At 41.2% G+C, this 21,172-nt stretch overlaps 1 protein-coding gene across 3 annotated transcripts in view; it reads left to right on the plus strand.

Annotated features, from left to right (window-relative positions):
• Positions 1-21,172, plus strand: part of THADA (THADA armadillo repeat containing) — a 433,436-nt gene that overhangs the window by 337,356 nt on the left and 74,908 nt on the right. The window lies entirely within an intron of this gene.

Here is a 21,172-nt window from a genome sequence, read left to right on the forward strand (position 1 = left end):
AACTGTGTATTTCTCTCCATCCTATTCTGCCTTCCCTGCCTCGTGAATACTTTCTTTGTCCTTTCATCCTATCCCTCCTGACCAGTGTTTTGCTTCAGACTACCACCTCCTTCAGTCTGCCCTCCCTTCTCTCAGCCCTCCTTCCCTTTTCTTTTCCCTTTCCTTCCTACTTCTGCCCTCCCTTCTCCCCTCCCTTCTATCAGTCCTCCCCTCCCATTTCTTTCCCCTCCTACTTCTCTATAGGGTAATATAAATTTATATACCCAACTGGGTGTGCATGTTATTCCCTCTTTGAGCCAAATCCAATGAGAGTAAGGTTCAAACAATGCTCACCCTCTCCCTTCTTTCCCTCTACTGTATTAGCTCTTTTGTCCTTCTTCATGTGATGTAATTTACCCTATTCTGCCTCCCCCTTTCCTCTTTTCCCAGTACAATCCTTTTTTTCACCCCTTAATTTTTTTTATGTCATCATATCAAAGTCAACTTATGCTCACACCCTCTGTCTATGTATAGTCCTTCTGACTGCCCTAATAGAGGTACAAGTCTCAAGAGTTACAAGTATCTTCTTCCCATAGAGTGATGTAAATAGTTCCAGGGTTGGGGAACATGCTGCCTTGAGGCCACAAGTGGCCTTCTAGATCCTTGAGTTTGGTCTTTTGACTGAGTCTAAGTTTTACAGAACAAATCCTTTTATTAAAGAGATTTGTTCTGTGAAGTTTAGATTAGGTCAAAAGGCTACACTTGAGGACCTAGGGGTCATATGTAACCTGGATGCCACAGGTTCCCCTTCCCTATCTAACTTTATTGAATAACATATATGTTTGGTTTTTCCCCTGTTTACCTTTTTATGCTTCTCCTAAGTCTTGTATTTTAAAATCAAATTTCTGTTCAGCTCTGGTCTTCTCATCAGGAAAGTTTGGAAGTCTGCTATTACATTGAATATCCATCTTTTCTCTTGAAAGATTATGCTCAGTTTTGCTGGTCAGAATATCATTTGCCTTCCAGAATATCATATTCCAAGCCCTCAGATCCTTTAATGTAAAAGATGTTAAGTGCTGTACTCCTTGATATTTGAATTGTTTCTTTCTGGCTGTTTGCAGTATTTTCTCCTTGGCCTGATAATTCTGGAATTTGGCTACAGTATTTCTTGGAATTTTCATTTTGGGACTTCTTTCAGGAGGTGATCAGTGAATTCTTTCAATTACTATTTTATCATCTGGTTCTAGGATATCAGGGCAATTTTCCTTGATAATTTCTTGAAAAATACTGTCCAGGCTCTTTTTTTGATCATGGCTTTCAAGTCATACAGTGATTTTTAAATTATCTCTCCTGGATTTATTTTCTAGCTCAGTTGATTTTTTTCCAATGAGGTATTTTACATTTTCTTCTGTTTTTTCATTCTTTTGGTTTTGTTTGACTGATTCTTGATGTCTCATTGAGTCATTAGCTTCCACTTGCCCAATTCTAATTTTTAAGGAATTATTTTCTTCAGTGAGCTTTTATAAACTTCCTTTTCCATTTGGCCAGTTCTTCTCTTTAAGGAGTTGTTTTCTTCAGTGAATTCCCCTCCTCCCAACCCAATTTGGCCAATTGTATTTTTTGAGGAATTGTTTTCTTCAGCCATTTTTTGTCCTTCCTTTTCCAGGCTGTTGACTCTCTCTTGTGTAACTCTCATTTCTTTCCCCAATTTTGCTTCTCTCTTACTTGATTTTTAAAGTCCTTTTTGAGCTCGTCCTAGAAGAGTTTGAGTCTTGAGTCCAATTCATCTTCCCCTTTGAGGCTTCACTTTAGGCATTTTGACTTTGTTGTCCTCATCTAAGTTTGTGTTACGATCTTTCCTGTTGCCATAGGAGCTTTCTATGGTCAGGACTCTTTTCTCTTTTTCACTCATTTTTAGCCTATTGGTGACTTTTAAAGTTGAGCTCTGCTTCCAGGGAGCACTGTCCCAAACTTTTTGTGCTGGGGTCCAGGGGCCTGTTCACTGACTTTCTGTGCCATGGCCTCAGGTGCCTGCAGCTTACCCACTGTGCTGGGGGGGAAGCTGGTTTTAGTCACTCCAGTTGTGTTGGGAGTTCCCAGGCTGCCAGTTTGCCTTCTGCACTGGGGTTGGAGGCCTCACAGCTGACCTCCTGAGCCAGGACCAGATGGCCGTGGTTGCTGATCTGTGCTGTGTATAAGAGCTTTCTTAACGGCTTGCCTGGACACTGGCTCTGCTGGGCTGCACTCCCCCTTTACCTAAGTGAGATAAACCTTTCCCAAAGTCCTTCTAAGTTATCCTAAACTAGAAAATTGTTTCACTCTGTCTTTAGGTTCTATTGCTCCAGAATCTGGGTAGAGGTTTGATTTAACATTGTTTCTGAGGGAAACTGAGGAGTGCTCAGGCAACTTCCTGGCTTTTCTCTGCCATCTTGGCTCCACCTACCAATAATCTCTTAAATACCAAATCTTATGATCTTTTTTCAGTCCTCCTCTTTCGTGGCCTGTCTAGTGGATTTGCCTCCTTCTCCCAGAAACTCTACTCTCTGAGCTTTCAAAACACCCTTCTGTCTTTACTTTCTTCTGACTGACTGCTCTAGTCTCTGTCCTTTGAGACTGGAAAGTTAGTTTGAAGCCAGGCTGTATACGGCTTTCAAGGTTATGACTTTCTATTTTATCTTAGAGGCAACAGGAACCCACTAGAATTGGTTAAGGAAGAGAGTCACATGGTCTGATCTTCACTTAAGGAAAATTTCTTTGGCAGGCATATGGAGGATCTACTTGTAGTGGTGAGAAACTTGTAGCAGGGAGACCAATTAGGAGGCTGTTATAATACTCTGGGAGTGAGATGTTGAGGGTCTGAAATATGGTAGCATGTGTGAATGGAGAAAAAAGGGTCAGATGGAAAGGGTGTTATAAAGGTAGAAATGTTAAGTATTGGCAATTGACTGGGCATGTGAGGTTAAGGAGAGGGAGGAATCTAGGATATGATGGGATACCAAGATTATGAACCTAGGAAACCACAAAGATGGTGACAGACTCTTGACAGAAATAGGGAAGTTTATAAAGGGGTCAGAGTTTGAGGGGGAAAGATGAGTTCAGTTTTGGATATGATGAGTTGTCTTTGGGACACCCAGTATGAAATGCCCAGTAGGTAGTTGTTGATACATGACTGAAGCTCACAAGGGAGTCTTTTTATTGTTCTTTAGTCATTTTAGTTGTGTCTGACTCTCTGTGACCCTATTTGGGATTTTCTTGGCAAAGATACTGGTGTTTGTCATTTCCCTCTCAAGCTCATTTTACAGATGAGAAAACTGAGGCAAACAAGGTGAAGTGACTTGCCCAGGGTCATACAGTAAGTGTCTGAGGCCAGATTTGAACTCAGGAAGTGAGTCTTCCTGTCTCAGTTTTTTCATTAAAGAAGAAAGGTCCTCAGCTAGGGGAGGTGGGGGAAGGCATGTTTGAGGAGGGAAGCACAGTCTCGGAATAGCATCTGTGGGGAGTGAGATGGGGCATTAATTGAGGAGAAATAAAGAGTACTGTGATGGTACAATCCTAATGCAGTAGCTATATTGTCATTGATAGAGAAAGAAGTTGGTAACAGCAATCTTTACAAATGTTTTCCATTTTGGAGATCCTTGTCCAGTGATCAATACATCCCTGACTCTCAGTGGACTTTGTCCATTGGAGATAGCCCTGGAAAAACTGAATCATATCAGTATTGACACTCACTATCTAAACTGTACAAATGACAAAAAAGAAATTGTAGAAAAATGGACCTTTTTGGAGAGGCAATTAAAGAGCGATAGAATTGGTTTGGATTGTGCCTCCACAGGCAACACAGAACATCATTTCATGGGACACAGGAGACAGCAATCTCGCATTGTAGCGTTTTGGATAACCACTTGTACTGTGAAGACAGTTGCAGCTCCTGGGCCAGCACCAATTATTGCAGGGACTAGGAGGTAGAAAAAGTCTCCAAAGTGTTGGTAAGACCCGCTAAGTTATACCAGCATCCACATTATTATTTGGTGATCTCAGTATAAAGGTGGGCATTAGAAAAGATCACCAAAAATGTATTCAAGAAAGATGCTTTGAGACTAAGACATGAGAGAGACCAAACAGCCGCATACAACACGGATGTTTTGTGCATATATAGAATAAATATTTTGTGCAGAAAAGCGTCAGAAGCCTCTAGCGTTGGTATGCATGAAATAGCACCAGCAAAAAAGGAGATGTGTTCTATTTTGAGAAGGAAGGAAATAAGCTTTCAGTGAGTACTCACTGTTACAGGCACTGTCCTAGACATTTTACAGATAAATATTTGAGTCTTAAAACAAAGTAGATGCTATTATTATCTGCATTTTATAGGTGAGGAAACTGAGGCAGAAGTTAAGTGACTTGCCCGGGTTACATACGTAGTAAGTATTTGAGACCTGAACTCAGGTCTTCCTGATTCCAGGACCAGCACTCATGGGAATTATTTCTGAATTAGATGTCAACATAGAGCCGTTGACTTTTTAGAACAAAAGCCAAGGTTAGAGATAACTCCACACTGCCCTGTTTCAACCAGCTATTCCCGTGAAAAGCCACCATGTCCCAGCAGCCTTCTTACCCTGGAAGATGCCTCTGTCCCTTCAGGGCCCTCCTCCAGTTGGTGGAAGGGTCCAGGTCAGCCATGCCTCTTCTTTCATTCCTGTCCTGACACTACATCTGATTCTCTAGACTTTGCCACCATACCCCATTTGCAGGTACCTTCTCCTGATTCTTCCCTCCAACTTTTTAGCATCCTTTTTCTGTATTGTCTTCCCATCAAATAGAAGCTTCTGGAGGACAGGGACTGCCTTTCTCTTTGCTTGTGTTTGTATTGCCAGCAGTTAGCCCAATGCCTGACACATGGTGAGTGCTTGATGACCCAGCTTGCAGTAAGTCATTTCCTTTTTCTGGGTCTCTGTTTTCTCTGGAAAATGAGAGGATTGGCTTAGAAGATATTCCAGGTCCCTTGTGGCTCTTCCTCCCTTCCTTGTCTGTGTCTCAACATCCCATCTAGAGTTCCCAATCCCATTCCTCCTCCAGCCATAGAAGAAGTGGTGTGACAAACATTTACACTGAGGTTTTGGGAAATTAATATTGGGGCGATTTTTATTTTAAAAGGAGATCCTAGGAAGAGATTAATTAATTTAAAAGACTGAATTTATAACAGGAGCATTTAGCAATAAAAGTAGCTGGTGTTTACCTAGCATTTCAAAGCTTATAAAGTCACTTTACATACAGAATCCCATTTGATGCTCACAAAAACCCTATGAGGTATATTGTACAATTTTCATTATCCCTTTTTGTAGCAGAGAAAACTGAGGCTCCAGGAGTTTAAATGATTGTCATATAGCCAATTGTATTTTTAAAAAATCTTTGTATTTGTTAAGCACCAAGCACAATTAGAATTTTCTTACACAAAGTAGAACAGAAAAAGATGGAAATTACACATCTCTATTATGTAGAGCTTATTTTTCATTTTAAATCTATAATAAATTTAACATGCTTTCTTTTTTATTATTATTTTGAAACTATTTTATTTTTTTCTGATTACATGTAAGGACAAATTTTAACATTCATTTAAAAATTTTGAGTTCCAAATTTTCTCTCTTACCTCCACCCTTCTTAAAATGATAAGCAGTTTGATATAGGTTATATATGTATAATCATATAAAATATATTTCCATATTAGTCAGTTAACGTATACTTTCAAAGCTGCCCTGATTGTCTGTGTTCATTTTGACCTTCCTTCAGCTTTCTTGTGTGCATTTTTAATAAATGCCCATTTGGTGACTGACTTTTGAGCAACCTTGTTGATAACCAGCCTCTCCCAATTCCCTCCCCCCCTTGGAAAAAAAGACAATTTTTCTAACAATTATGTATATTCCAAAACCAGTTCCCACATTGACTGTGTCCAGAGAATATAATAGTTATCCCTTCCACATCATGACTTTCCCTGCTGAAGTTTCAGTATACCACAGGTCAACATAAGAAATTAAATGGGAATTTGGGGGGAATTTAGAAACTCAGAAATAAAATAAAATACTATACATAAATATTATATACTAGGTATACTCTACTATATATAGTATACATAATACTATACATAAAATATATGTATAGTATTCTATAATATCAACATATTTTATCTTATAATACCATAAATATACACAATTTCTTTATTTAGAAGTTAAAATATGACCAAATATTCAACCCAAATTTTACAATAAGGTACTGTAAACACCCCATAAAAGAAAAAGAAAAAATTCAGACTTCTTCTCTGGTACAAAGGGAGGGCCTAAAAAATATTACTCGGATTTTCCAGATCGAAGATTTTCCAGATCACCACACCTCTAACCCCTGTGATGTAAAAGGGATAACTGCATGTCTTGAGTGCATCCCCTCTCTGTTAAGGGAGTAGTAGCATGTTTCATCAGTGGTCTTGTGGAATGTGGTTGCTAATAATTTCAGTGATCAGAGTTCTTAAGGCTTTCAGAATTATTTTTCTTTACATTGCTGTGGTTACTGAACTAATGGTTCTCCTGGTTCTGTCCATGTTCTTTGACTGTGTTAGTCCATGCAGGTGGTCCCAGGTTCTTCTGAAACCATCCCTCTCTGTGCCCATAGCCAGTTTCCTAACCTGCTTCTTAGTCCAGTGCTCTTTCCAATATACCAAGGGGAAAGAAGAATTTGAGAATGGGTTGGGACTTTCATGTCTGCCTTGCTTCAGACTATACCATGCAAATGACTTCTCCCCCACCCTCACTGCAAGGAAAAACCCTTTTTGGGGCTGGGGAAATGTGTAATAAGAACAGTGAAGGGGGATAGGGAGAGAGAAGGTGATTAGAAAAGCTTCAGATAATGGTGTACTTGGTGTATATAACTTTTATCTTGGTACTTCCCAACAATTTTGAGGTTTCCCCATCACCATTAACTTGTTTTGCCCTCCCATTTCAAATCATGAATTTGTTTGGGTTTTAAAAGCCGCTTAAAACCACAAGGATTCTCAGTCTCTGATTCCTTCCCTCTGCTGGATCTCGCTGTCACCACTGGTATGTCAGTTTCTCCAAGAAGAAGATTATAGCTCCTGAATGGGATTGGTGGGGGTGGTATTTGAAGGAGAGACTTGTAACTGAAACTGCTCCCACAGTGGCCTGGGAATTGAGACACAAACTTTCTGAAATCCTCATTGGTCACCACTTGAAATTCCAGCGCTGCTGTATTTCCATGTGGAAACGACATATTGCTTCTGGACCAAAGGCTTATTCCCATTTGAACGAATAAATAAAAGCAAGCATTTATTAAGTACTTACGGTATGTAAAGCATTGTGCTTAGCACTGAATATACATAAAGACAGGCCCTGCTCTCAAGGAGCCCACATTCCAACAGGAGAGACAACACGTATGAAAGGGTTTAGCAACAAGTCAGATGGGAAAGTCTTACGACTAGGGTATAGGTAGTGGTGTTGTTCAGTTGTGGTTTTTTTCGGTTGTGTCTGACTCTTAATAACCTCATTTGGGGTTTTCTTGGCAGAGACACTGGAATGGTTTGCCATTTCCTTCTTCAGCTCATTTTACAGATGAGGAAACTGAGACAAATAGAGTTAAATGACTTGCCCAAGGTCATACAGTTAGTGTTTAAGGCTAGATTTGAACTCAGGAAGATGAGTGTTCCTGACTCTAGGTCCAGCACTCTACCCACTAAGCCACCTATCTGTCTCCAAAATTGAATAAAACCTTTTATCAAAAAATGCTAAATTCTTTCCTCTTTTCCCTGTTTATTCCTAATAGCTAATGATTTGTAAATGTCTGTGGCACTTAAAGGTTTGCAAAGCACATCACAAATATTATCTCACTTTACGCTCACAGTAACCCTGGGGGGTAGGTGCTAGTATTACCCTTATCTTACAGATGGAGAAACTGAGGCACACAAAGTTTAAAAACTTTCACAGGGTCACATGGCTAGTTAGATATCTCAGGCTGGATCTGAACTCAGGTCTTACTGATTCCAGGCCCAGGCTTCACCACCTGCCTGTTCATACATCTGTACATACACACATGTGGACAGGAGTGGTTCAGCTGCTTAATCTCACTCCTAACAATTTCTTGCAGCATCTGCTTCCTTAGGACCAAGAGGGAATTCGATGAGGAGTTCCTAGATTTAGAATCATAAAGGAATTGGGAGGTCATATAGCTCTGGGCCCACATTGTACAGATTAGGAAGACTTGTCCAAGATCTCAGAGAAGTCCTCAGACTCTAAACCCCCATCTTTTCACTTCAGCTTGCTGCTTTCATTGCCTTTTTCTCTTGGAACTAACTTGGTCAGTCAGTGAGCATTTCGTAAGTGTTCAGGATGGTGCACCAGGTGCCAGGGAGGGCCTTCTAGAAGTGAAGGGAGCTGACACCAAATGCTACGTAAGCTTTCCTGGCTGAGCTTTCAGTTATACTTTGCTCAAGGCTAGCCTTTCTCTGCTGCTGCTGCTGCTCCTGTCTCATCCCCTCTCCCTCCTCCTTCTCCTTTACTTACCCCTCCAGGGGCAGCTAGGTGGCGCAGTGGATAGAGCACCAGTGCAGGAGTCAGGAGGACCTGAGTTCAAATCTCACCTCAGACACTTGACACTCACTAGCTGTGTGACCTTGGGCAAGTCACTTAACCCCAATTGCCTCATCCTGGGTCATCTCCAATCATCCTGATGAATATCTGGTCACTGGATTTAGATGGCTCTGGAGGAGAAGTGAGGCTGGTGACCTGCACAGCCCTCCCTCACTCAAAACAAAGTCAAGTGCAAGTCATGTCATCATTTCTCTGATAGCATGGTCTTCTTCGGCAATGAAGGACGAACACACACACTTACTCCTCCATCTGTGTGAGGAGTCATACCCTTACATGTGGGTGTTCTGTCCAAAAGAATATAAATTTGATCAGTTATACTTGCAAGGTATCTTGGGGTCTGGAGGCTGGATTTTTTTTTTATTTGTTTCCTTCCCTATTTATTTATTCTGTCATTTTTTTTTAAACTAGGACAGTTAACTCTTTTGTCTAATATAGTTTTCATTTATGATTTTTTTAAATATAGGTCTGGAAAATCAGGCTTTGATAAAACCCATTGGGATTCAAATGGTGCTACTTGACTAAATACCTTTAAACCCAAATCACTCTGGCTTTCACTGACTGGCCAATAATAAGTCCGAGCCCAAGTCTCACTCATTGTTTGGGTTTTGATGACTCAGAGTGAGGTAAACATAATTGTTTTGGTTCTGGCCACAAACTTGGAGGGTCTTCCCCTCCCAGAATCATTCTGTTGTGAAGGCAGATTAGGCCATCTTTTCCTCAATTCTTGCCTAGCCTTTAATTACTTAATGGGTTTTCCCTCAGACAGACTGAAACCTAGGAAAGACCTTAGCTTAAAAAGGCCAAGGTCTCCCACTGCATCCTGGGCCATCGACAGTTGTCTTAACTTGACTGGTCTCTGAGAACTCTGGAGGAGAGAGTGGGGCTGATGATTTTGCCCAGTTCAGCCTCACTTAAATCCAGTTCACTTGCAAGTCAAAACATCTCCTTCTTCATGTCATTGTTCAACAGCTTTTCTCTAAAGGACAGTGCGATACAATGTAGTCAAAGGCTAGAATCAGGGATAGGTAGAATAAGGAAAGATAGATAGAGAGATGGATGGATGGAAGGATAAGATAGGATAAGATAGATAAATGAATGGATTGATGGATGAATAGATAGAATAGATAGGAAGTAAAGGAAAATTGAGGGAGGGAGAGAGGAAGCAGGCAGGGAGAGAGAAAAGGAGGGAGGGAGAGAGAAAAGAAGGGAGGAAGAGAGAAAGAAAAAAGAAAGGAGAAAAAGAAAAGAAAAAAAGAAAGAACATTTATTAAGCATTTACTCTCTGCCAGACACTAGTCTAAGCTCTGAAAATACAAATACAAGTTATCAAAATAACCCCTATCCTCAAGTAGCTTACATTCTGATGGACAAAGATGATACAGGAAGGGGAGGTGAAAAGGGGATGGGGATGGAGGGGAATGGACAAGGTGGCTCGTGAGGAGAAGGAGACTTATGCTCCAGAGATAATAATGCCTTCAGTCCTTAACCTCACAGGTAGCTCTGAATTAGCCAGGTGAAGCCATTTTGCAAACCTTAACTAGGTCCCCTATAGATGTCTGTGATCACTGAAGCTTGAGTAGCCCCTTAGTGCACCGAAGAGAGGGCCAGCCTTGCAGTCTGGAAGCCAACTGATGCTACATACTAGGTGTGTGACCATGAGCAGGTCACTTAGCTTCTCCCTTAGCCCTTCAGGCAACTCTCTTAGATCCTAAATTACCGATTTAGAGATAGATCTCTATCAGTGAGGAAGTTTCTATGAGGATGGCATAACAGGTTGGGACTCGGACGGAGCTGAAGGACTTTAATCCTGGAGAGGTTGACTGACCCCAGGGAGGGAGGAGTACTCATTGCCTAGCCTCCAACTACTGGCCTGTTTTAATTGCCTGTGTTCCTGTTTCCTAACAAGAGCTAACAGCACACCGAATGACTTAAGGGCGCGCTGGGGGACTCCATCAGGAAGTTAATGGAGAGAAGGTGGGGCCACTTAACAGAACCAGACACTTTTCTCCTTTTAAAATTTTACCTGCAGCCACTTTGCAAAACACATCCCAACACCCTGCGGTTTGGTTGGTGTGCAGTGCGGTTTCTTTGTTAGTTGAGATTTATAGTTCAGATGCAGTAGTCCTGCCAAGCGCAATAAATGTTTTGTTTTAGCTGGAATGTGAGCAACTGTTTTTATTATCATTATTTTGCCTCTAAACATCTTAAAGTGACCGGCATTTGAGAACAAAGTCAGAATCTCTAAATACTTCTCGATGCCTGGCTGGTGGAATTTGTAGATCAGTTTAAGATTAGGAGGCAGGCTCTTGAGAGTTTTATACTGCTTGTATTTAGGTAATGAAGGTTAGAGTAGTAATGGAAGCCTTCCCATAGGGCAGCTTACATATTGGTAATGACTAAATGGCAAAGGTCTATGAATGGCATTAAAAAATGCCCTGTATTTAGGACTGCCTAAAGCTTGAATAATATGTGTGTGTGCGACAGGAATTAAATATAAGGTCACTGATTTTAATGATATTTTAACTTCCTTTACCTAAGTTCTCTAGGAAGCATAGCCAAACAATTAACAGAGACTAAAAACATTGGCAACTTATGAACACCTGCTTTGATTATTTGGTCTAATGAGGTTCAATTTAACGAACTCCATCTGAATAAATTAACAACAATTCTTATCTTTTCACTGGGCCCAGGGTGCACATGTATTTAATGCTGTACAGTTGGTACCTCTCTTTCAGCTCTGTGCAGGAGAGAAAGGCAAATAGGAAGCATATTTTTAGAAGCCTGTGAGCCTGCGCCTGCAGTTATGAAATTTCGAGGAGATCCAGGCTTCGGTCTCATAAACTTTGCTGCTTTTCCCTAAAAATCTGCCACCATATCAAAGGCATCTTTGTGTTTCTTTTTTTCCAAAGGCATTTTCCCAAGCAACAGTGAGCCCCCAAATAAGCACCAGATTCCTGGCTTCTGTAGTTCATTCATTCACTCAAAAAAGCTTTTATTCAGTACCTGTAAGGGGCCAAACACCGTGTTAAGAAAAGGAAACAACCCCTGTCCTCATGGACCTTACCATCTACTGGGAAGAAACAATACGTATACAGATGCAGACATATCAGTTTTTTACCAGTAGATGCAGAGCAATTTATACAAATGTATACAACTAAATACAAAGCAATTTCAGAGAGACTACTCTGATCCTGGTGACCTATCCATAATGATGAACACTTCATTTTGGAAAAGGGATCTTTCCAGGGGTGAAAAATAGGAAAGGATATAATTGTTTGGTTATAAGTTAGTGTTCAAATGAGCCCATTCTTGGGAATATGATATCTAATAAGAGTTCAATAAAAATGTTGAATTTTAATACTGAAAGACTCTTGGAGATCATTTACCCCATCTCTTTCATTTTCCAGATAAAGAAAAAACAAACAGTTTCTATTCTGAAGGAGTTCACAGTCTGAAGTAATAGTAGATGTCAAAGCTGTTTATTGATATATTTTTACCACCCTGAGAAAAGTATTGGAAGTAATTTGATGAGATTTTCTTACTAACAGTAGATTTTGTTTTTCCTTGAAGTTGCTGACTTCATAAGAATCATTGAGATTTGGAGGAAGTTGATGGTACATGGATAGAGCACCAGGCCTGAAGTCAGGAAGACCTGAATTCACATCCAGCCTTAGACATTTAAGAGCTACATGACCCTGGCCAAGTCATTTAACCTGTTTGCCTTGGTTTCCTCATTTGAAAAATTGAGATAATAGTGACACTACCTTTGAAAGCTATTGTAAGGATCAGATGAGATTATAGTTGTAAAGCACTTAGCTCAGCACATAGGAGGTACTATATCAATGTTGGCTATTACTATTATTATTTGATAGGGTAGCACTTATAACTGGAATATGACTTGAGTGGGTACACCTCATTCAAAAACAACAGATTAGATCAGCGGTGGGGGACTTCAGGCCTCAAGACCACATGTGGCCTTCTAGGTCCTTAAGTGTGGCCTGTGACCTAGAAGGCCACATGTGGTCTTAAGGCCTCAAGTCCCCCACCCCTGGACTGGATAAAAAGAGCTATTGGATGGAGATGTATCTTAAGATGAAATCAAATGAAACAAGCTAGGAAGCATATTCAGAATATGTTTGGGTGAAGGTAAATTGAGAGATGTTACCTACAGAGTGTACTACTGATCAGTCACCCAGAAGAAGGAAATAGGCGAATCACTGGGCCTTAATTTCCTCACCTGTAAAATAACATGAACTGTCTTTCAGATCTAAAACTCCTATTCTCAGGAGCAGTTCTAATATTCTGCAAGAAGAAAAATGATTAGCAGAGAGAGCATTGCTTACTCTTTACTGCTGCTGTTTTCAGAGCTTTGATAAGCTCTGTCTGGGATGCCAGACAAAAGGGAAGACAGGCCCTACCAGGGCTTACAGCCTAGGAAGAGAGAAGACTTTTACAGATGAAACAATTCAAGAATAGTAAAACCCTGAGTGTAATTAAATGCCAGAATTCAGCTACAGTAAGTTTTGTGGACAGGAAAGGCAGAACTGGAGTTATACGTTAAGGAACTGGGGACCTTGAAGAATGGAGAACATTTGAGTAGGCGTAGAGATACAACACTAAAAAATGGACTGCTGTGTTGACCCAGGAAGAAGGGCTAGAGAGAAGAGATGGCTAGCAGTCTGAGGTATAATCATTTACAGTGCTACTAGTAATTTCTTAAATTTATGTAATGCTTTCAGAATTACAGAAGTCTTTTTTTACACTCCTTAACAACAGATGCATGAGTTCATCAGGGTGAATACTCTTTTCATTAATGGTGATCACCATCTTTCTACATCTTCATAGAAGATTTTGTTGCATGTTTGCTTCAGTCATGTCTGACTCTTCATGACCCCACTTGAGGTTTTCTTGGCAGAGGTACTGGAGTAGTTTGTTATTTCCTTCTCCAACTCATTTGACAGATGAGGAAACTGAGGCAAACAGGATGAAGTAACTTGCCCAGGGTCACACAGCTAGTAAGGCCAGATTTGAACTCAGGAAGATGAGTCACTCTTCCACTTCACCACCTAGCTGCCCCTATTTTATAAGTTAACTATCAATACCGTGCCCCACCCCCACCCCCCAAGAAAAGATCCATCATTTGATGACCAGCCTTTAGATGATGAACTTCCCCAAATTTAACTAGACTGATCTTTGGAGGCTATAACATAGCCTATTACCAAACTCCTGCTCAAAGTCTCTACAGCTCAGAGTAGGACTTCTGTGGATAGGAAGTTAGTAATGCATATACTGTTATCTCCATTTAACAAATGAGGTTAGGACACTTGTTCAAAGCCACCTGTTAAGGGTGTTGAGGAGCAGAACTTGACCAAGCTTAGTACTTGGGTTGGCTCTGTCCAGGGCCACCTCTTTTTTTCCTCACCCAACAGTCAAGCAGAGTTTACTCCATGCTTATGCCTGCTTCAGTGTTGGGTCTGTGTTCCATGTTGGAAATGGCCTTAGAAAAATAAACATCTTTCTTTTTTCTGCTGCAAGCTACACCTTTTGCTAAAAATTTCAACAAAAGGTTATGTAAAGGAAACTAAGGAAGACCTAGGCTACTGACCACTCTTCTATTTCTTCTGTTTGCCAAAAGGAATGACCTTTAGACTAGAAAAGACAGAAGAAAAATGGCCAATCAGAAGTTGATCTATGCAATAAGTGTGTGTCTAAATAGCTAGATTTCTCAAGTTCTTGTGAAGGCTGTTAGCAAAGAGCTGAACCCACATGTGATTGCTTCGTTTTTTTCTCCAGTTTAAAGAAAAGAATTTATACCATGATCTTCAAAGAGCCCATCATCTATGATGACAAATGACTAGAAAACTTGAATTTGGGTTCAAATCCTGTCTCTTCCATTTTACTATCTATATGACCTTAAGCCAAGAACTTCTTAACCTGGAGTCCATGAACTTGATTTTTTCCTAATTTTTTACAATGATTTGAATGTAATGGACTTCCTTTGTAACCATTTATATTTTATATGTTAAAAACATTATTCTCTCCATACACTTCATCAAATTGCCAATAAAAAAAATGGTCCATGACACAAAAAAGGTTCAGAACTTCTTTACTTAACCCCCTTGATCCTGAGTTGCCTCATCTGTGAAATGAAAAAGTTGATGTAGATGGCCTCCATGGTTCCTTCTAGTTCTCCACCTGTGGTCCCATGATCCTTTCAGATTATTACTCACCAATATTTTGTCAGTGCCCTCCTAAGGCCTCATCCCATAGGCAGAGCCTTGCTGCATTGGGTATCCTAGAGAATACAGAAGAAACTCAAATTTAATTCCCATTCCAGCTTTCAGCCTCTTCAGTGGTCTGTCAGACCAGAGAAGTCAGCTGTCTTTTATAACTAATAGAGGACAGCCACTTTTCAAAAAGTGGTCTTACCAATTCATTTTCTTTTCCTACTGACAGACTAAAAGAGGCTATCCACTTTCTAAAATTAGAAAGGCAGTGAGTTACAGTGGATAGCACTAGGGCCATAATTAGAGGAGGTGACCAGGGCTTTGATCTCAGTCACCTAACATCTAGGTGGAGCTCAATCTCAGTCACCCAACATCTAGGTGGAGCTCTCTTGCTTATCATGGCAGCTCATGGATTGTTGTTGCCACATCTCACAATCCCCTGCTGGCCTGCTCTGATGCTGTTGAAAGAGAAACACTACCATAGTACCCTTCTCTTTGGGCCCTCATTCTGACCTACCCACCCCTATAAGGCCCTACCATGACTGCATCTGTGGCCACCACTACCCAACACTCCTCCCCATTAAAATGAACTGGCTTTGCCAAAGGTGGAAGAATGCATAGTTATCAATGTGGCCTTGGGGTCAGGAAACCTAAAATTCTGATTCTACTGCAGATTCCTAGATGCCATGTGATCATCTGCAAGTCAGTCTCTGAGCTTCAGTTTCCTTATCTATAAAAGGGAGATAGTAGTTGTTGGCAAGTGATTTGTAAGCCTTAAAGCCTGTATAAACGTTAGTGATATTTTAGGTTCCATTATCCCTTTTAAGAACAAGCTGAGGATGAGATTTAGGAGTATTAACCTATTTGAAAGTGAAGAGAAAGTTATGAGAACCCAGAAACCAAAGCTTGAGCAAAATAAACCAGTAGTTGTCCCAAAGCCCCTCAGCCCAGACTCCCCAGAGGGCACCATGCCAAGCATGGTAATCAGAAGGGTTCCCCTTTAGGGAAATATAGGGAAACAGTTTTTCCTAGATAACTAGAAGCCAAGGTTTTTATTAAATCAGCCATCATCCAGCCAAACTCGATTTTACTATCCATTTTGTTCTGTGTCTACTCTTAAAATATTATATAGTTCATTAAAAATTACATGCACCAGATGTGAGAATCTGAGAAGTTTGCAAAGTAGTCCTTCAGTGGGTTAACACACATTTATTAAGCACCGTGTGCCGATCACTGTGCTGTGTGCTGGGGGTACAAAGAAAATCCAATACCTAGTTCCTGATGTCAAGGAGCCAGCATGCAAATAATGATATATATACAAGATATAGACAAAGTATATGGTAGGTGATTTCAGAGGGCATCTGGGGAGGGTACTGGGAAAGGTGTCCTATACAAGGTGGGGTTGGAATTGAGCCTCGAAAGAAGCCAGAGAAGCTGGGAGGCAAAGACAAAGAGGGAGAGCATTTCAAATAATTTTTAGAATTAGCCTAATTACCCTGATTGTTGACAAATAAGAACTTGAATTGTATCTGGTTACAATTTTGTCCAATAAGAATTTCAAGTCAGTTAACATAAAAAAAAAAAAAACCACATATCTGGGAGGCAGGGATGACCCAGATTCTCCCCCTACCTCCTCATATTTGCTGCTAGCAAATCTGGCCATGAGTTCTTGTGCCCCCTCTCCCTTTTTTTAGCAGGAAGAATATAAACTTAAAAAAGTTAAATGTGCTCAACTCTGACTTAACCCTATAGCCTCAAAACATTGAAATAGAAGGGGATATTTCTCAAAATGCTTCGTTTCTTTCCTAAAAGAATGTTGTAGGGATTATTTTTAAAAGAGACTTGCCAGTATTTGAAAAAAAAAAGTCATTTAATTATCTTCTGGGGCTCCACTTGGGATCATAACCTTAGCTCTACCCATAGAAGGCTTAGAATACCATTGCTAAATGAAATGCTTCCCCTCACCCCATTCTGTTCCATTCCTCACATTTGCACCAATAAGTAAAGTCACTTTCTCTTTTGAGAAACTGGTCTTCACATGCTTGAAAGGTCATAAAGTGGAGGGCCATTAGACTTCTTCTGCTTGGTCCCAGAGGGTAAAATCAGGACCAGTAGCTAGAAGATGGCAAAGAAACAAATATAGACTTGACCATGAGAAAACAATTCCTAACAATGAGAGCTTTCTAGGAGTAGAATGAACTGCTTGTCATCATGGAGGCTAAATGACCATGTGTTGGGTATGTTGTAGGAGAGATTATTTTTCTAGATGTGATGGACTAGATAGATGGCCACTGAAATCCCTCCCAATCCCAGAATTCTGTGATTCTTTGATTCCTCCTTTCATGTTGATTTTTCCAAGTCCTTAGAAGGATCTCTGTGGCTCCTCCTTCCATTATTCATAAACAACACAGTTGACACAAGTGTAATCAGGCCTGGACCTGGGCTGAGATAGTGCTGGATCTCTAGGACAGAACTGTAAAGTGAGGCCTACTGTTAATTGTTTCTGAAAACCTAGATTCCTGGCAAAACCTTCTGCTGTCCAGTTTAAGAGCATGTTTGTTGAAGGGAAGATAGACAGTTGTCCTTGAGCCTTTGTTGGATTTTATCGCTTTATCAAAGCATACTGTTGAGACATATAATTCATAGGTAGATTTGAGAAACTGCTGACAGCAAGATCTCAGCAATAAAAAAATCTTTTCTCCTATGGGTTTTCATTCATTTAGAGAGCTACAATCATACTTTGTTTCCAATTAAATCAAAACTATTTCCAAAATAGAAGGAACTTTTAGACAAGCAATGAATGCGAACGAAATTAGATGAAGGCAAAAAAATAAACTTGCCCTTGGGTATATGAGAACTACGGTGAATGTGGCCTGTCTGGTCTAGTCACATCTTTGAATTCTTGACCACAGCCATGTCCCTCATCCCTCACCCCAGGACAAGTAACAGTTTATGGTAGGCAGGTCTTTCATTTGGAGTTTTATTTATTCACTGTCTGGGTACGATCAGCGAAGGTGAGCTGGCAAATTTTCTATATTCGTGGAAAAGAATGATTTAAAGTTCCAGGGGCATGTGGTGCCCCCAAATTAGACTTTGTCTCGCTAGTTCAAAATGGTGCAAATTAGAACGAACCGCTGTCCACATGGCTGGCCCTTGTTCTCAGTCGATGAGTATTTGTTAAACCTATGTCTTTTAATCAATAAACATTTATTAAGTGCTTATTATTAAGAGAGGAGAAAATATCCCAGAGTAGTCAAGAAGGATGAGAAGTGAGAAGAAGCCATTAGATTTGGCAATTATGAGATCATTGGTGACTTTGAAGAGAAAAATTTCAACTTGGTAATGAAGTTAGGAACCAGATTGCAAAAGCTGGAGAGTGAGAGGAGGGGGAATGGAGCAAGTGTAGACATTTTCTCCAGATATTGAGCCATGAAAAGCAAATAAGGTATAGGATGTTAGCTAGTGAGGATGGTAGGATCTAGTGAGAGGTTTTGTGTGTTTTTTAAAGATGGCAGAGATATGGGCATATTTGTAGGAAAGAAACTGCCTAGGTATTTAGGAAGAGATTAAACATAAAGCACCAGGAGATTGCGGAGACAATCTGCTGAGGAAAGCAGGAAGGGATGGAATCAAGTGTCCCTACAGAAGAACTGGTCTCAGTGAGGAAGGCTACTTATTTGTTAGACACCAGAATAGAGGAAGAAGTAGTGGGAGAGAAATTCAAGGAGATATAAAACAAGAAAACCTTTGGAGATGAGGAAACTCGTCCTCATCTGAGAGGGTGGGGACAGGAATACTGAAGGAGTCTAGAACAATTCCTGTAGTGAATGGGATGTTGTTGTTCAGTCATTCAGTCTTGTCCAACTCTTCATGATTCCATTTAGGGTTTTCTGGATACTGGAGCGATTGCCATTTCCTTCTCCAACTCATTTTACAGATGAGGAAACTGAGGCAAACAGGGTGAAGTGACTTGCCCAGGGTCACACAGCTAGTAAGCGTCTGAGGCCAAACTTGAACTCATGAAGATGAATGTTCTTGACTGCAGACCTCACACTCTATCCACCATGCCACAGAGCTGCTCCATAATCAATACTCCCGTGTTAAGCATTACCAATTTTTGTTGTTACTGTTGTTGACCACCTAGCCAATATATTCGGAGTAACTTGGAGATAACCTCAAAGGGAAGAGAAGAAGAAAGGTCTGCCAAAGGCCATCAGCACCTTTCCTGAGTCCAGCTTAGAGAATACTGACTCCATTGTCTGGTACCTTGGTGGACAATCCAGCTCCCATTTTCTGATCATTCAAATGCTAGAGATTTTAGAAAGGTGTATTTTCCTGGCATTTGAGGTCCACTTTGAGAACATGTCTTTACAATAGCTCCTTGGAGGCAAAGCAATGGAGAGCCTCAGGGACACAAACGTAAGTTTGGTTAGCTTAGTGTCAGGCCACAGTTCATTCTTGGCTCCTTCTCTGACCAGTCTGCATTCCCTCGGGTGGATCTCTGGTTCCTGCCTCCTGCCCACAGCCAGACCAGGGTCATGTCCCACTAGAGTTCTTTGTTCTCCTGGTAGTACACAAACAGCACACATCATCCCAAGACCAAACCTGGACTTTAGGGAAGACACCTAAACTCACACACAGAGATGCTCAGGTGCTGCTGGTGAAATTCCCTCACCCATTTATGTGACCTTGAACACTGAAATTTCTCTCTCTAATCATAATCTTCTATCAATACCATTTTTCCTTTCTTCTCCCCTCCACTAAACCTGTTTTTCATCCTCATTGTAACTTGTACCGACCTCTTTACCACAGTATGGCTGCCATTTTTCTCCTTACCCCATCTTTTACCAGTTCAGCTCTACACCGTCCTTCACCTTTGCCCTTCTTGCCCTTCTGTTTATAACTGCTCATGCCATCCCAAACTCCAGCCCTGAGTTACCCCTACCATCTGCCTTCTCCACATACACACTGATGAACACCCCTAGAGAAATTCACTTCACTGTGTAGGTTATAGGCACTGCTGTTTGTTAGCTAGCATCACCTAGGCCCTCACTGCCACCAGGCACTTTATTCTTCCCTGATTGACTCTGCCACACTCCACAGAATGGCCATCTTAAACCTTTTCTCTCCTCAAGCCTCTTGTTCCATTTCTTCTCCATTCCCCCTTCCCAGAGAATTTGCTTTCTACTTTACTGAGAAAGCAGAAGTCTGCAGTGAATTCTCTATTGTCCCCTACTATGTGTTTTGGATCTCTGATACATCTTGAGCCTGGAGTCAGGAAAACTTAGCTTCTTGAGGTCCAGTCTGGTCTCTTCCTAGCTGTGTGACCATGGATGAGACACTTAAACCTTGTTTGCCTCAGTTTTCTCATCTGTAAAATGAGCTGGAGAAGAAAATGGCAAACTACTCCAGTATCTTTGCCAAGAAAGCCTCAAATAGAGTCACAAAGAGTCAGATACTACTGAAAATGACTGGACAACAAATATCTTTTCCCATCTTTTGCTGTGGTTTCTGAGGAAGAGACTCCCCAGATCCAGCCCTCTGCTTGATACTCTTCTATCCTATCCAGCACTTGTCCCCTCAGTAGTATCTTCTCTCTCCCTCCCTCCCTCCTTTTTCCCTCTCTCTCTCTCCCTCTCTCCCTCCCTCTCTTCCTCCCTTTCTCCCTCTGTCCCTCTCTCCTCCTCTCCTTCTCTCTCTCCCTCTCTTTCTCTCCCTCCCTCTCTCCCTCCCTTCCTCCCTCCCTTCCTCTCTCTCCCTCCTTCTCTTCTCCTCTTCTATTCTCCAGTTTTTTGTTGTTTTTTTATCTACTGCTTCCTCCCATGCTGTCAATAAAGTTTCCTAGGTCATCCCACCCTTTAAAGACCTTGAGCTTTCCATCTCATCAAGCCCTCGTCCTGAGATAACGTTCACTTGTCCCAGTGTCTCCTCGTCTCCAGATCACTTCCCAGCCCTCTCAGCTGACGGCGCTGCTCTCCTGGGCTTTTGTCCTCAAGGTTACCAGCAGTCTCTTAACTGCTCACTTGGGTGACCTTTCCTCAGTCGTCCTCCTATCTGATATCTCTGAAGCTTTTGACTCTGTTGACCAGCCTCTCATCGGAGGCCAAGGTTGGGGAACCTTCGGCCTCAAGGCCACATGTGGCCTTCTAGGTCCTTGGGTGCAGCCTTTTGAATGAGTCCAAGTTTTACAGAACAAATCCTTTTATTAAGGGGATTTGTTCTGTGACGTCTGGATTCAAAGGGCCACGCTTGAGGACCTAGAGAGCCACATGTGACCTTTAGACTACAAGTTCCCCTCCCCTGTGACTAGGCACTCTCCTC

This window comes from Notamacropus eugenii, chromosome 1, assembly GCF_028372415.1.
Source record: "Notamacropus eugenii isolate mMacEug1 chromosome 1, mMacEug1.pri_v2, whole genome shotgun sequence".
In the NCBI taxonomy this organism is placed as follows: domain Eukaryota; kingdom Metazoa; phylum Chordata; class Mammalia; order Diprotodontia; family Macropodidae; genus Notamacropus; species Notamacropus eugenii.